The sequence below is a fragment of the Polyergus mexicanus genome, unplaced genomic scaffold (genome assembly GCF_030449975.1).
Source record: "Polyergus mexicanus isolate NDT 795.1 unplaced genomic scaffold, iyPolMexi1.0 SCAF_14, whole genome shotgun sequence".
Classification (NCBI taxonomy): Eukaryota; Metazoa; Arthropoda; class Insecta; order Hymenoptera; family Formicidae; genus Polyergus; species Polyergus mexicanus.
This window is the reverse complement of record NW_027223334.1, coordinates 3,979,087-3,994,860: the sequence shown is the minus strand read 5'-3', so window position 1 is coordinate 3,994,860 and position 15,774 is coordinate 3,979,087. Positions and strand designations below refer to the sequence as shown.

Genomic DNA, 15,774 nt, shown 5'->3' with positions numbered 1-15,774 from the left:
TTTGTAGTTCAATGTTTTATATAAAAGATTTAATAATAATTACTAAAAATTGAAAAACTTAGATTACATTAAAACAATTTTAGATATGTAATAACAATACATATAGAAACAGTAATACTGCTAAGTCGAGACTAGACTATCAGTCTGTTCAAAAAAGAATAAAATTTACACATACGTTCAATATAAGCACACTATTTTACCAGTGCAAATGGCTATGTGTCTTTGTCATGAGTGTTGGGTTGAACTTGGTTAATCTTTTTCTGTGCATTAATGTATCGATCCTTACTTCTGGCGAGTCAAGATTTTATGTGGTTTATTGCCTGGAGTTCAGTGGCGCTTTGAAATTTAAGGGTTTTACGAACAACATCTGAAAATTATAAAAAAATAAATAATGTATACTTTCATAAAATAAGAATTTTTAATTTATGGGATTATTCACAATTTCTATTTAACTTATGATTTTTACCTAAAATAACAGCCGCAATACTTAAATTTTGGAATGCTTTTTTCTTTTTTGCACCTTTCCAAGAGTATAGAATTCCGACTTCGTTTAGTAATATTCTATACATTATTCTTTTAATCAACTTCTTTAAGTTGGTTCCTCCTATACGACTCAGCTCTTCAGTCTAAAACAGTGTTCGGAATTAGATGCCCTTTTCGGGCCGATATCTGAGGCGACACCTTCAATCCCTCCACTACCGTTCAAAGCTTGACGGCCGAGTCGCCGATCGCGCGTGTTAAGGCCCCCGCACAATCAAAAATATAAAAAACAGAAAGAACAGATATTAGAGATAAGGGCCGATATTCATAGTCCATTCTTATATGAAAATGTTACACGATCATTTCATTGGCTGAATAGAATGAACGAACTATGAAGTACTACCGGCCCTAATCGCTAATATCTATTGATCTCTTCTCTGTTCCTTATATTTTCGATTGTGCGGAGACCCTAACGCTGTGCCTTAAGAGTGTCCCTACGTAAAAATATAAAACTGGGATACTTTCTGCCAAACCGTCTTAATAATATTATTAAAAATATATTATCATAACATATATAATATGTATATATATATAATAGATTACATAACAGAGTGTTTCAAAAGTGGAGGTCAATTGCTCGGTAGATGATTGGGAATCCAAAAACAAGAAAAAAGTTATTATAAACATAGATCCGGAATTGCGTTGATTTTGGGATAACGCTATTTTTATGTTGAAATTTTAAATAGCCATTATTTTAAAATTTTTTGTCAAAATTGAAAAAAAAGATGATTTTTATAATTTATAAGTTTTAGAATATAATTAAAGTCAAAATTTGTAAAAACCATCTCTTTTCTCAATTTTGACAAAAATAATTCCAAAGCAAAGCAATTTGAAATTTCAACATAAAAATGCCATCATCCCAAAATCAATGCATTTCCGGATCTATGTTCATACCAACCTTGTTCCTATTTTTAGGTTCTCTGAGCGATTGACCTCCACTTTTAAAATACTCTGTATAATGTACATACATTAATAAAAGAATTTTTGATATTTGATTATTTAAAGAAATAAAAATTATCTATAGCAAAGAAAATTTTAACGATGATTTAATCTAATACTGAGCATTGGTCTAAAATATAAAAAGTTTTTTAAATGAAGGCTATTATAGAGAGATCAACATTAAATTTTAGTACATATTTAGTCGTTATTATAAAAATTGAGATAGAAAGTCTATTCATACCAATGCTACTTTATTATCCATTGATACGTTAATCCAATCTTCCACCTCAATTAACGATTCTTCCGTCATTGGAAAGAAATGTATGATTTTTAAAACTTCCGATCTATTATTACCGATTATTATTACGAGAGTTTCGGTGTTTACTTTCGTATTTTTAATGATAATGTTCATACTATCCAACATATTATTAACTTTTAGATGTAGTAAGTTTATTTCCTTCAATACTTCTCCTCATGATATTCTGAAATTTAAGAATCAACAATAATGTGCTAACACTTAACACAAATATATATGTAAATAGAAATATTTATAAAATGAATATTTCTATTTACATGAAGGAATAACATTATTATATAAACATAATTTACTCACTTGAATTAAACGACTGATATTTTAAAAAAGCATTCTCGCTCACCATTGAATGTGTAGTTGACGTAGAGAATCCCTAACATCTATAAAAAATAAAATCATATAGTATATTATAATTTACATATAAAACATTTCTTAACAATTTGTTGCCACCACATATTAGCCAACAACTTTTTAGAACTACTATTTCTCACAATTATACTCACTATTTTAATTTTTCTTTGTACTTTTATGTTCGTGCACAGTAATCACCTGATGAATGTCTGTCAAATTAAAGAAACCATGTATATTATATACATAAACAGTTCAGTTGTGACCTTCATTCATAGATAATATTTACCATTTACCGATTTTCCTGAATTTAGAAAAGATGTGGCGGGATAAATATTTCCATCATTCGAGTTATCATCTAATGATGTATCATCAGTATCTGAAAATCGTTTATTTTGACTTTTATTATATCTTTGCTTTTTTCGTATGTGTTTCTTTTTAATATGAATATCTTCATTATGCGAAGAAAGCTCATTAGTAGTTTTAGCTTTATTAGGCTTTTTCTTGGCAATTTTTAAATCATCTAATCCAAAACATTTGTAACAAGTCATAATTATGTAATGAATTATGCATACAAAATCACATATATTAAAAAAATTCTATACTCATGTAATAATAAATGTTTATAAATTTTAGCTATATACAATATAAAATATATATGAGTATATTAAATGGATATCAGAGTTCGCAGCTTGTACACCAGAAAATATATATTGAAAAAGTAAATGAAGAGAAAAAAATGAGAATACAGTCGGGAAAAAGAGTTGCAAAATATAAAGAAAAGATAAAATTGGGAAAAGGAAAAATAAGACAGAAAGAGTGGGACTTGTTGCGTATTCTCATATTCCTATATCATCAACAAACAAAGCTACCATATTGCCCCAAGATTACAGCAGGATATGTTTTCCATAATGAACGATCCGGAGAGTGCTGATTTTTTATCCTTTCTTCAATGGTAAAGCTACTGCAGGCATCTGATGGCCAGTAACAGGTCGAGGTTTTTTCAAAATATCAGTTTTTTGGTACAGCTTCAACAGTATTTTCCAAATTAAATTTAACCACAAGCCAGGGCATTTAAGTATTTTATACTTTTTCCATTAATACATTGTCTCGTTTTTTAGATTAACCCTTTTATCTTTTATCCCCTTAAAAATAATTAAAAGATTCATTTCATTCATTTCTCAGCCTGTCCCCATCCACTCCTGGATGTAGGCCTCTTCCAATTCTTTCCATGTCGCTCTGTTTGACGCTGTTTGTAGCCAATTTTTCCCCCCCAATCCTCTTGATGTCATCCATCCACCTCCACTGCGGTTTTCCTACACTCCACCTTGTTGTCCGGGGTCTCCACTGGACGATCCTTTTCGGCCACCTTGCGCCGTCCTGTCTTGCCACGTGTCCTGCCCATCGCCACTTCAGGCTAGCAATCCGCGCCATTACGTCTGTGATCTCAGTGCGTTCTATGATCTCCACGTTGCGCACTCTGTCTCTGAGACTGATCCCCAGCATTGCCCTTTCTATGACTCTTTGGCTTGTCCTTAGTCTCCTGGCACTTTTTTGCGTAAGTGCGGTGGTTTCCAGGTCATATGTTGTTACCGATATTCGGTACGCAGGATTCTACACTTTCCGTTTCAGGTTGATGGGCATAGCTGGGTCCCTGAGGATGAAGCCGAGTTTCTCAAACGCTGCCCATGTTAGTCCTATCCTTCTGGTTATTTCGATGGTCTGGTTTTCTTTGCCCAGTTTGATGCTGTGACCAAGATAGATATAGTGCTTTACAACTTCCAGGTTATGATTCTCAACCGAGATCTGGAGAGCGTCCGGGCTCAAGATCTTTGTCTTTTGAAGGTTCATCCTTAAACCAACCTTTGCTGATACTTCGTGGAGTTGCTCCAGCATATCCTTCAGCTCCTCTGGGTCGCTGCTTATCAGTACGATGTCGTCAGCGAATCTCAGGTGGTTTAGATAGGTGCCGTCGATATTGATGCCCTTTTTCTCCCAGGATAGATTCTTAAAGATGTCCTCCAGTGCCAAGGTGAATAGCTTGGGAGATATCGTGTCTCCTTGGCGAACGCCTCTTCCAACCGGGATCTTCTCCGTCACCATGTCGTCCTCCAGTTTGACCCAGAGTGTTGCACTGGCGTAGATGTGTTGGATAAAGTTAGAGTATCGAGAATCGATTCTCGCCTTATCCATTGCCGCCAGTATTGCCCATATCTCGATGGAGTCAAACGCCTTTTGATAATCTATGAAGGCAAGATGAAGAGGAATGTTGTATTCTGTTGCCTTCTCGATTAGCATGTGCATGACTTGGAGGTGGTCTATCGTGCTATAGCCTCTTCGAAACCCCGCCTGTTCGACTGGCTGATAAAAGTCGAATTTGTTGGTTAAGCGGTCTGTGACTATTCTCGTTAACAGCTTGTAGAAGGTGGATAGTAAGCTGATCGGTCGGTAGTTTTCCACACTCGCGCAGTCGCCCTTCTTGAACAGCAGGATAACTTCAGCATTCCTCCACGCACTTGGAATCTGTTGCTCCCGCATGCATTTGTTCAAGAGGACGAGCAATGCCTCTTCCAGCGGTTCTCCTCCTATCTTAAGCATTTCGCTCGTCACTCTGTCTTCTCCGGGTGCCTTTTTGTTCTTCATCTTCTTCAACGCAGCTCGCAGCTCATTTCTATCAATTTCTAGTATCTCCTCAGAGCCCACATTTAAGATGTTCCGCCTCTTCTCATTCGCTATGCGGTCCGGCTTTGGAACTGACGTGCTGTACAGTTTGCGGTAGAAGTTCTCGACGATTTCTATTATGTCCGTTTTTTTGTGACGATTTCTCCCTGCTCGTTTTTCATCTTTGAAATTTGTATTTTCCCCCGGGCCATCCTAGATCGCAGGACTCGCATGTTGGTATTGTCGGCGATTGAACCAGTTGGGTGTTATGGTTTCTCAGATCTTTTCGGATTTCTTTCCGTATGGTCTTGTTGAGAGCTTCGTATCCATCCGCGTCCCTGTCTGTTCGTCGTCGCTCCTCTAAGAGGGCCATGGTATTAGCACTCAATTTATTGTCTCTTGGCTTGGCTCGGGTACATACTCTTTTCGTCGCCACTTGAACGCTGCTGGTGATCTTCGCAGACAGTTCGTCCAAGTCCATGCGTCGTAGGGTTTCCATTGGTTCTACCTTCGTCCGGATGGTTTCCTGAAATTCGAATTGCCTTTGCTCTAGTTTTGTCGAAGTTGGATAGACATAGCTCTTTATTAGTTTGTGCCTCTCCAGCTTAGTGTCGATACTGATCTTCGCTCTTACCAGCCTGTGGTCGCTGCCAGTACTAAATCGGTTGAGGACATTGACGTCAATGCAGATCCCTCTGTTGTTGGTGAGAATGTAGTCGATCTCATTTTTCACCCTGCCGTTCGGGCTTTTCCATATTCACTTCTTTTGGAGTGGTTTCTTGAAATAGGTGTTCATGCAGAACAGACCTTCTGTGCTCAGGTAGTCCAGTAGCATCTGACCTCGTTCGTTCCTGGTACCTAGGCCGAATGGTCCTATGTTCGCTGGGTCTGTCGTTGCCTTGTGACCTATCTTTGCATTGAAGTCTCCCATCACGACAACAAACCTGGCCTTCTCCGCGCTCTTCGCGTTGTTACGTCTTCGTAGAACTGCTCGGCGTCTTCGTTTTCAGCGACGCTGGTCGGTGCATAGGCTTGGACCTGCAGGGTGTATCGGTCATTTAATTTGATCGTGATATAGATCACCCTCTCTGAGATGGCGCATGTTTTGCTGACCAGGTGCTTTAGATCCCTGTGAACCATAATTGCCACTCCCCCGATGTGTGAGTTAGCGTTTGTGTTGTTCTGGAATAGCAGATGTCCTGATCTGAGCACTGTTGTGGTTTCTCCCTTTAAGCGTGTTTCGCAGATCCCCAGAATGTTCCATTTGATCTGTTCCAGCTCTTGTTCCAGTCCCACGAGGTGGTCATCCAATCGCATGGTGCGAATGTTGTATGTCGCAGACAGAAGTTTCTTCTTTAGGTTATTCGTTGTTTTCTTTGTCATCGAATTTGTGCCTCCCCCAGAATCCTTGAGGCAGACTGACGAATCAGTACAAGATTCTGAGCTTCGCGCTCTTCTCGCCTGGGGTAGTTTTGTTTTAAAATCCGACATTTCATGTATGGAAGGAGTTGGCATTAAGTCACCACGCTTGCCGAGCGGGTTGGTGACTATCTAAATATATATTAAAAGATTATAATTAAAAAATTATTAAGATTACTGTATTAAAGAAAAATATATTTCATTTAAATTAACAACATAAGTTATAAATTTTATTAGAAATTTAGATTATAAATTAAATTTTTTAAAAGAGATTATCATTCATAAAAATAATCATAATTTAAAATCTTTTCTTCCTACTAAAAAGATAAAAACTCATATTTTGAATCAATCCAATATCATTCACAAAATTCCTTATACAAATTGTCATGCTACTTATATTAGAAAAATTTAAACAAATTTTAAAATTAAATTACAGAAACATTGTTATAAAAAAATAAAAGAAATTATAATCAGCTTTAATCAAAGTTTCTCATTCAATCGATTATAAAAGATCTACTATATTAAGTAGATTTTCATTTTCTAAAATATACATCCAATAATCAATATATATATATAATCTATGATAATCAATATACATATAAATCAATAATTCAATAATTTTAATGATAATTTAATAAAATTGATTTTTTTAACACATTAAACTTTTTATTATTTTCTTAAAATATTTTATTTTAAAAGCAAATGTTCTATGCAAAAATAATTTCGACAGACTAGACCCAGGAATCGAGAAATTAATAGATCGAAATCACGGACGCGACAGTTTTCCCGATCACATTGATATCCTACGCCACTCTACAGTCGCAACATCCGCGACAGAACAATGAACGCGAAATTTTCCGCCAATGCGACATATGAACTAACCGCATGAACTACACGGGCTGTGTTCAGTAATTCACTATCAGTACTGAAAAAATCTATAGTTCACTTTACGTATATTATAGATTTTCAGTACTGGCAGTGAATTACGGAACGCAACCACAATGACGCGACACACACAATACGACATAATGCTTCACGAGATAAATACACACGCACACGCGAAAATGTACAACACAAACGCATCAAGGATTTGCCTGCGTCTCACGCGGTCCCAGTATTTCCGAGAGGCCGAACACAATCACTTATTCTATACTAGCTAATTCTGTAATCTCGGTTGCTTATCTCGCTAGAGACCGGTCGTTCCGCTCACTCGAAATAATTTCTAACGGCGATAATGTCGCCGAGAATCATCAAATTCACTAATGGCGGCCGCACTGCCGGCAAACACGAAAATGCAGTAGACGAGGTCCCAGAGCTAGCAGAGACACGACAAGAGAGTTCGTGATTTTATAGAAAAACAAGAGCTATCTTACCAGCTTGCGATCTCTTCCTTCTTGAAAGTTCTGCACACGTTTTTTCGGAGGTATCGGCTCATACACGGAGAGATCTGCCTCAGGCCACAGTAGTTGCACAGGAAGAGAGCGAGGTAGATCCTGTTCGATACAGGATCAATAGGAGTGCCACCCCGCTAGAAGCGCGACAATGAGGCGCGATACGCGGGCCAATGACTGATAAGCACGTTGCAGTCTAGTGCGCACACGCAAGTACTACGCTGAGGCAAAAAGTGGGGCTCTGTCTAGTTAGAGGATTAATCGCCATCGATTGACTTGCTGAGCCGATTTTGTTTTCTTATCGCAAGTACGTTGAGATGACCGCATTCGCGTCACCATAATATTTTGGCCGCTACCGGGCGGCGTGGACATTTCGCGTGGATCAAGAATCTATCCCGCCTCGTGAGCTCGCAATTGAGCAAAAAAGAACACAAGAAATATATCTGCGATCGGTACGTATATATTTAATAAATTATATTACAGAAATCTTTGAACAAAGTGTTCGCACTACTTTGGCTCGAACGACAAGTTATCACGTACGGTAGACTGTCGAGAGATGAACGAGTGTGCTATCCGATTACCGAGCGATAAGGACAAGTGGCTCGCGTTCAACAATTATAATCGGAAAGAACGGCTTCCTTTCATCGTATACGCCAATCTGGAGTGCGTTTTAGAGAAGACGGAGGAAAAGAGAAACTACCAACATCACAAAGTATTTAGCATAGCATATTATGTACATTGTTCGTACGATAATTTGTTATCCGCGTATCATTCCCGTCGCGATATCGATTGCATATCATGGTTCGTCGAAGAACTTAAAAATTTAGCACTGCGTGTAAAAAGTATTTTATCAGCTAATGTCCCCATGGTAAATTTAACATCTGATGAATGTGAAAATTTTCATAGCGCGACACAATGTCACATTTGCGAGAAACCATTCGTACAAGACGATACACGCGTACGCGATCATTGCTATCTGACCGGGCGGTACAGAGGTCCCGCGCATTCAAATTGTAATCTAAATTATAAAGATTCTTTTTGCATTCCAATAGTTTTTCATAATTTATCCGGTTACGATGCACATTTTATTATCAAGGAAATAGCTACAGCATTCGAAGGGAAAATTGAAATACTTCCGATAACAAAACAAAAATATATATCATTTACGAAAAATGTTAAACTTGCCGAAGAGAAATCGAAAAATAATATTAAATTGCGTTTTATCGATTCGTATAAATTTCATACAACCAGTCTCGATAAATTGGCATCATTCTTGAATAAAGACAAACTCACAATTTTAAAATCTGATTTTCAAAATTTACCAAACGACGATTTCAATTTATTAACACGGAAGGGCATCTTTCCGTACGAATATATTGACTGCGTCGACAGGTTGCAAGATACCACCGTGTTTACCACCGTGCGAATCATTTTACAGTTCCTTGACCGGTGACATGATATCCGAGAGCGATTACGCGCACGCCAAGAACATGTGGGAGCGGTTCTCTATTCGAACGCTGGGCGAATATAGCGACTTGTATCTCAAAATTGATGTCTTGTTATTAGCAGACATTTTTGAAAACTTCCGCGAGAGTTGTATTAAAAGTTATGGGCTCGACCCCGCGTATTACTACACTCTTCCCGGATATACGTGGGACGCCATGTTGAAGCATACAAATATTACATTCGAATTGCTTACGGATATCGACATGGTTTTATTTATCGAACGCGGAATACGCGGTGGTTTGAGTCAATGTTCCAACAGATACGCACATGCTAATAACAAGTATATGCAGTCGTACGACCCATCGAAATCTTCAACGTATCTTACGTACTTTGATGTAAATAATTTGTACGGATGGGCAATGTGTCAACCCTTGCCCTATGCAGATTTTCGATGGGTCGACGACGTTTCCGATTTTGATACATCATCGATCGCGCTCGATTCGCCTATAGGCTACATCCTTGAAGTCGATCTCAAGTATCCGCAACGTGTTCACGATGCGCACACTGATCTACCGTTTTGCCCGACACGCGACAAACCACCTGGTAAGCGGCAGGATAAGCTGCTCGCAACCTTATACGATAAGAAACGTTACGTAATACATTACCGCAACCTGCAGCAATGCACGCGACACGGACTTCGCGTGACAAAAATACATCGAATATTACAGTTTTCGCAATCTCCATGGCTTCGCAGTTATATCGAACTTAATACACAATTCCGAACACTCGCGAAAAATGATTTTGAAAAAAATTTATATAAATTAATGAATAATGCGGTATTTGGCAAAACGATGGAAAATGTGCGCAATCACGTTAATATTAAGCTCGTGACACATTGGGATGGAAGATATAGCGCAGAGGAGATGATTGCAAAACCAAATTTTCATAGTAGAAGCGTGTTTTCGGAGAATCTGATCGCCGTTGAATTGCGCAATCTCGAGGTGAAATTTAATAAACCAATCTACGTGGGTATGTGTATACTCGACATATCCAAGATATGTTTGTACGAGTTTCACCACGATTATATGATACCTATGTATCGAGAGAAATGTAAAGTCATGTACACCGACACCGACAGTCTCATATATGACATCGAGTGTGAAGATGTATATGAGAATATAAAGCGCAACGTCGACAGATTCGATACCAGTGATTATGCGGTGGACAATGTGTACGGTATACCGCTCGCGAATAAAAAGATACCGGGTTTAATGAAGGATGAAAATAATGGCACCATCATGACCGAATTCGTCGGGCTTAGGGCAAAAATGTACGCGTTGCGAGTAGATGGTAAGAAAGACACAAAAAAGGTAAAAGGTGTCAAGAGTAACGTCGTCGCGAGAACGATAATGTTCAACGATTACACGCGGTGTTTGAACGAAGAGGTTGAAATGACGCGTCAGCAGTCTTGTATAAGATCTAAATTCCACGAAGTATACACTATTCGCGAGACAAAAATTGCTCTAAATCCGTACGATGACAAGCGGTATATCGTACCTCAAACCACCGACACGCTACCGTGGGGACATTACAAAATACCGTTGTAAATAAAAATCATGTATATTTATTGTAAATAAAAATGACATATATTTATTGTAAATTAAAATTATATGTATATTAATTTTGTTTATATATTTGAAGCAGTGGTATCAACGCAGAGTACTTTGTTAACATATTTATAATATATTATTTTTATGTATCCAAGAATTGTGTGTTGCATCAAATCCCAGCCATTTCACTCGTCGCTCTTTTTGCGTATTACCTTTTCCACGAGATGTATGTCGGAATTGGCAACGCGTTGTAACTCATATTCGTAAAATCCGCCGGCGACGGGATTTCCGCGCGAATCTTTGAGTGCATAGGTCACGGATTAGTTTTCTGCACTTTAACGATCTTAAACACTTTGGTCGACCCATTTGGTGTGTAACCTTTGTCAAAGATGGTCTTAAATTTACTCACGCGTACCGGATCGCTTACTTTGAATCTTGCCGGTGCCGCAATCTTTACGTTGTTGTATACCGTATTTAAAAGTTTATCGGCGATCGCGGGGGTAACATCGATAGGTCTCATACCGATAGTGCGATGTTTTCGCGCATTGTACTCTCTAACGAGCCGGGACAACGCGTCGATCCACTTGTAATTTCCATTAAACGTAAACATTTTCCACATATTGCTCTTTAACGTTCGGTTGAATCGTTCCACGACCGAGGCTTTCATGATAGAGTACGTCGAATAATGATTAATGCTGTGTTTCTTCACGAGTTTCTGTACATTTGCGTTGTAAAATTCTTTTCCTCTGTCGGTTTGAAAATTTTTCTGACTTCTTCCATCGTCTCGAATTATCTTTGCGATAGCATCAGCCGTCTCGTTTCCACTCTTGCTCTTGAGCGGTGCAGCCCACGCATACTTGCTCAACACATCGATAACTGTGAGTATGTAGTTGTAGCCTTTGTTGAATCGTGCATATGGACGCATCTCGATCACGTCCGCCTGCTACAGATCGTCGTATCCGCGTACTATGACATGTCTACGTGGGAAATTTTTTCTTGCTGGAGCATGCAATTCTTCCACGAGCAGCTGTTTTTCAGAGGTCTTTTGCGACATATTTGATCGAGGCATAATTTGCAATAATGAGATAATTCCTCCACATATATTCTTTATATATCTTTCTTCTCCTGCGCTGAATTAGATGTAGTCTGCGCGTGAGTTGCATACCGAAGCATTTTCTGCATTTCATCCATCATTATTTGCAGCGTTTGCACATTCGTCTCGAGCGTGATTATTTTTTTCTCAAGTTCTTTTTGTCTGTCCTCCAAAAGCTTGATACGTATTCCCACGTACTGTTTGTTTGCTGCATCGGTATCATCTTCCGGTTGCGCTACGCGTCGTATCTTGCGCGACCTTGTGTCAAAGCCGCAGGCTGTCTGACACAGAGCGTTATCGCGAACGTAAATTCTTAGTAATCCATTCCATTGATAGTATGAGTTGTTTGGTGTTCCCAACGATAATCCAAATTTATTAATCGACATTTCGATACAAACAATAATGACAGACTGACTTGTTTCGCCGACGCATAGATTAATTTATAATAAGGCCAGCTTCGTAAAGTTCCTCGATAATTGATAATATTTCATTGGCGTGGGCATTGTTGCCGGCTTGACGCGAAGCTTCCAGCAATCGCAAGCGATCTACCAACTCGTTGGGATTATTCCAATGCACGTAATCGATCTTATTATCGTTTAACGTCATAGCGCGCGGTATGTTTATACCTCTTCCAGCTTTTTTTCCAGGCGCTATTATATTTTTAATAGAGATTAATGGCGTTATTATATTTTTATACTTGTATCCCTTGTTACTTAACACTGGATTACGCATATCATTGCCACGTCTATGTGCATTTGTCGCCAGTAATATATTTTTGTATTTAATTTTATCATCGTCATTGTATACGTCACCGTCGGGTATTCTCTTAAAAATCAACTCATAGAGACCTGGTGTTCCCACGTCTTATTCCACCGATAATTATATTGTCATCTTTATCCACATCAAAAATTTGATCACCAAGCATCATTCCTTCGTTGCAAAATTTAACACCGTAAACATAATCCATACCGTTATTTTTATCTTGACTCAAAATAGCTCCAACATATTTTTGCTCTAGTGGACCCAGATGTGTGCGCAATGTATTTTGACCCTCGGACGTTTGTAGCAGATGTTGAACCGGTCACAAGCGTGGTTTCGAAAACTTCTTCCACATACGGAGACGATCTTTCGTGCAATATTTGACTCGATTGTACGTCTTTTATTGGAGTAGAAGTAACCGCATTCGATAATTGTTTCATTCGCTTACGTTTCGATTGATTTGGAGTAGAAGGTATTAGCGAACCGTTCAATGATATATTTGACCTTGTTCGCTTTGTTCCAGACTCTTTTTTCAGATGCTTGTCTTCGAGCATACTCGATGGTTTGATTTTCGCTTCATTAGATTCCACATTGATTGTATTTTTGACAAGTTGTTTTAGAGGTTTGATAATTGGTTTAAAGTGCCTCTCCAATGCGACGTCTTCCTCCATTTGACCGGTTTTTAAAGAACGATATTTTTTGCGGATTGATTCGCTCGTTTTTACAATCTCTCTCGCAATCTTCTCACGATCGTCACTGTCAATCGTCGTCGTCATGTTGCGCTCGGACGAAAATTTTTAGACGTTGTTCGATCGATATATCGATAGCGACTAACCACTTTACGGTATTGCAAAATCGTTAAATCCTTTTCGATATCTTCCATTAGTCTGTAAACTGTCTTTATCAATCACTACAAATCCATACTTGTGTTGCCAACATTTCTGACAGAATGCGCGAAAATCGCCGTAAGACATGTCAGTATTTACATGATCGTTGTATACGTGTTTCAAGTTTGTACCATCTTGTTTAAATAAAATCAGTAAATTTGCATTGTCCCGTATAAGATGCTTGGGTATCTTGGCATACGTTTGATAAAGATAGAAACAGTCGACGCTCGAGTGTCGACCCATTGCAAAGTACTCTCTTATTGTATCTTGCTTATCGCACGCCACGTCATCAAAGATAAAAATGGAATTCGGAAGCGCCTCGCTCGGTGGAATTACGTCACTATTATTAGAGAATGTAAAATAACCAAGTTCATCGATCGATAATAGCAAATTTTCCAAGTATCGATATTTCGGTTGTTGAAGTGATTTCGAGTATATGTATACATTCTCGAAATGTACATGTGTGTGGACTTTCTATCAAACTTATCAACACGTTAGTCTTACCGCAATTCGAAGGACCGCAGATAATACCGCGTATAGTAGTCGGCAGCATGTTTCCATGCTTGCGTATTTCTTTCTCGGACATTACTCGTGTTTTATCGTCAAAATTTATCACTTTGATTATCGTCGCTTGTCGCGCAAACCGCATGTTTGCTCTCGCGAATCTCAAATCAGATTTTGAAAAATGAGTCATCGGGGCTCTATTTATAGAGGCGCACCGAATCGAAACCGCTCAGTCTAAAAAATATTTCTTCTTCTATCGGTTGACAGCGATATTCTCGAGCTTACCACCGAGCAGTTACAGAATATCTCCAAGATTGATTTACTGCGAGACTTTGGTAGCTACGTGGAACAATTGTGGGACAAACTTCCCGAACATGTAAAAGCTGACTCAGAGATTCAACAGTATCGTCGATGCACGCGACATTATAATTTGTCGTGGCAGTAAACACATTTCGACGGTCCAACACCGTTAATAAAAAATTGTGACAAATGTCAGCAAAAATTATAAGAGGTAGCGGTTTGTTAAATCGTGCGATAAACGCACTTCCTATCGAATTACATATTCCAGGCTATCAGTTTTGCGGACCGGGAACTCATTTAGAAACACGATTGGCTAGAGGCGATCGAGGTATCAATCCATTGGATGCCGCGTGTTGCGAGCACGACATAGCTTATTCCCGAAGCAACGATCTCGGTCAACGACACGTTGCGGATAATATACTCGCCACGAAAGCGCGAACGCGTATTACCGCGAGAGATTCGACTCTTGGCGAAAGAGCAGCCGCTACAGCTGTTTGGGCGGCTATGAAGGCAAAGACAAAATTCGGTATGGGGCTGAAAACAAAAAAATCATCGATGAAGAAAAAGACTTCGAAAAAACGAATATTTCTTATAGCGAAGCGCGGTGGTATCTTACCAATTTTACCATTATTGGGAGTTCTCGGTTCGTTGGCTGGCGGAGCAGCAGGAATCGCGAAGGCGGTGAACGATAGCAAGGCGACGCAACGTCAGCTCGAAGAAATGCAACGTCATAATCGCACCATGGAAAGTCACGGACTTTATCTCGCTCCATACAAGCGTGGACGAGGGTTCTCAACAGCAGCCAAGAAAAAAAAATGTCAAAATGAAAATGCCTGCCGGTGTAACAACCAATATACAATTGGAACAGCTTGCAAGACGTATGCATATACAATTTTTTAGAGATGTTTTCATGCGCAATAATTTACCGATAAACGGTCTACGACGAAATGAGAGCGGTATCGTCAATTTGGATGACGTCGATGGTTCCGGTACTCATTGGGTTGCGTATGCAAAGAGGGGAGATCGTGTAGTATATTTCATTTTGGAAATCTGCGACCGCCCAAGGAATTAGTGCGATATTTTGGACAGAATGTTGCAAATATAGAATACAATCACACGGCCTATCAAAATTATAATCAAAGTATTTGTGGACAATTGTGTCTTCGATTTCTTCAAACGGTCGATGATCGATATGAATTTAAAGCCTGACAATTCACCATCGCGACTCAGTATTCGTTTGACAGTTTTCCAGCATGTCGCTCACACTTACGTTGACCGGCAAGAGTAGCGCTCTTGCTGTAAGCTACTTTCCGGCTATAGATTTAAACGATGGTGATTACGAGCTTGGTTTAACGGACTTTGAAACGTATCATACGATATCGAACGTGAATTCTTGGAACAATAAATTTTATTTTGATAACGACGATAAGGAAATTACGATTCCCGAGGGATCGTACGAATTACACGCTATAAACGAATATCTCCGACATGCTATTTTACGACATCGACGCGTAGTTGATTCCAACGATATTGTTGATGGCGAAGAACACGATGAATATCCAAT

General features: G+C 38.9%; 1 pseudogene; it reads right to left on the bottom strand.

Annotated features, from left to right (window-relative positions):
• Nucleotides 1–212: 212 nt before the first annotated feature.
• LOC138939219 (uncharacterized) lies at nt 213–3,214 on the bottom strand (annotated as a pseudogene).
• Between the last annotated feature and the right edge of the window lie 12,560 nt (nt 3,215–15,774).